This window comes from Octopus bimaculoides, chromosome 16 (genome assembly GCF_001194135.2).
Source record: "Octopus bimaculoides isolate UCB-OBI-ISO-001 chromosome 16, ASM119413v2, whole genome shotgun sequence".
NCBI classification, from domain to species: Eukaryota; Metazoa; Mollusca; class Cephalopoda; order Octopoda; family Octopodidae; genus Octopus; species Octopus bimaculoides.
This window is the reverse complement of record NC_068996.1, coordinates 33,256,591-33,258,731: the sequence shown is the minus strand read 5'-3', so window position 1 is coordinate 33,258,731 and position 2,141 is coordinate 33,256,591. Positions and strand designations below refer to the sequence as shown.

The following is a 2,141-nucleotide window of genomic DNA, read 5'->3' as shown; positions in this document are numbered from 1 at the left end:
GCTTTGTTTTCAAGAAAAACACAAAACTTTTCTGTCGGCGTGCCAGGTAAAATTTATAGCCATTTTAATGAGTTTTCTTTTAAAGTATATCAATGTAGGTGGTGTGTTTTTCAGATTTTGGAAAGTTACATATGAATTTCAGTGTTGTTTGTTGTTCTTGTACTTTATTTATATTTTGATTCAGTTTTTTTTTCCTGCTTTTCACATGTGCTTTCTCTTTTCTGGTGTTTATTGTTTTGTTTGTTTTCACAGATCTCAAAATTTTTATCTTTACTTTCTAACACACATTTGTACATTTTACTGCATTAATCTGTATTCATTTTATGTGTGTCCTTCATTTTTTTTGTCTGATACTCTGTATCACCATCCTTTCTGTACTGTCAGTCATCACTCCTTCTTTTAGTCATATGTTATTAATACCTATCACTTACACTTTACTAATCATTGTTTTCTCCACTACCATCTTTTCACTCTGATCACTCAGTTTCTACCAACATATTCTTGCTACTTCCATTCACCTACCTTAGTTGTTTTCTGACACTTGTCTTGAGCAAAGGAACACATTGTAATTTAGTGTGGACTCTTTAACTTCTTACTACACAGTCAAGCCTGTGCCTATGATATATATATATATATATATATATATAGTAGTAATGGTTCAATATTCTGGGTGCCCAAGAGGTTCAACACCATGCTGGGTTTTAAGACTTCTAGGGACAGAAAGTGGTTTATGGTTTGCACCCTATTCTCTCTTCAGGTTAAATCTTTACCCAAGCTATTTTACAAATTAAGTTCTAATTTCCCACTACACCATATATTACCCTATTCTTAATAAATCTTGTATTAAAATCTCATACTCTACAATCTCAAACTTGGGATCTATAATTGCCTCTTTCAGTAGGCACAAACTTGGCTGCTTTATTGCAGGCTCTGAATTTCACATGTGGCCCCCACCCTAACCTAGTAGACACTAATACTATAAGCTTCAAGGGTCCTACCCACTTTAACAGTAGCAACGTAAGTATCATTGCCCCTGGTACTTGTAACTGTAACACTTGTGATTATGGTGATGCCCCCTCCCAACTTCATGCTAGAACCGATAACACCTCTGGTCCTACTTTGGGGATAACTGTATGAATCAGTAGAGGTATCAGCACAATGGTAGTAAGAAGACCTGTAATTGTCAGGTCTCCTAAAGTGCCACTACCAAGCTCACATGAGCACATTCTCAAATATAGCCTCTACTTCCTTAGTTACATATAAATATACCACCTCAAGTCCCACAACATTCCTATACATTATCCTGGTTTATAGTTTGTGAAGGTATCCCATACAAAGCTAGCCATCACATTTGTAATTTATTATCATCATCATCATCGCTTAACGTCCGCTTTCCATGCTAGCATGGGTTGGACGATTTGACTGAGGACTGGTGAAACCAGATGGCTACACCAGGCTCCAATCTGATTTGGCAGAGTTTCTACAGCTGGATGCCCTTCCTAACGCCAACCACTCCGAGAGTGTAGTGGGTGCTTTTACGTGTCACCCGTACGAAGGCCAGTCAGGCAGTACTGGCAACGGCCACGCTCAAAATGGTGTATTTTATGTGCCACCCGCACAAGAGCCAGTCCAGGGGCACTGGCAACGATCTCACTCGAAGGTCCTTACACATGCTGCGGGCACAAGTGCCAGAAAGGCGACGCTGGGCACAGGTGCCATCACGATTTCGATTTCACTTGCCCCAATAAGTTTTCGCAAGCTGAGTTTCCATTTCCAATGAGGGAGACGACATTGGCATGGGTGCCAGTCGTCAAATTTCACTCGATTTCGATCTCACTTGCCTCAACAGATCTTCGCAAGTAGAAGTTTAGTGTCCAATTTACCTCGATTTCGATTTCACTTGCCTCAACAGGTCTTCGCAAGTGGAGTTTAGTGTCCAATTTAACTCGATTTCGATTTCACTTGCCTCAACAGGTCTTCACAAGTGGAGTTTAGTGTCCAGCTTAACTCGATTTCAATTTCACTTGCCTCAACAGGTCTTCGCAAGTGGAGTTTAGTTGTCCAATGAAGGAATGTATGCATTAGTGGGATGCCTGAGGCCATAGATTTAGGTCTCACTTGGCTTGCCGGGTCTTCTCACG

At 40.3% G+C, this 2,141-nt stretch overlaps 1 protein-coding gene across 2 annotated transcripts in view; it reads left to right on the top strand.

The window, feature by feature from the left end:
* Nucleotides 1-6: 6 nt before the first annotated feature.
* LOC106880761 (probable tRNA(His) guanylyltransferase) overlaps nucleotides 7-2,141 on the top strand; it is a 76,545-nt gene continuing 74,410 nt past the window's right edge. For both annotated transcript variants that reach the window (XM_014930859.2, XM_052973688.1), the window contains exon 1: nucleotides 7-46. The gene's annotated coding sequence lies outside the window, so the exon portion shown is untranslated. The remainder of the gene's footprint in view (nucleotides 47-2,141) is intronic.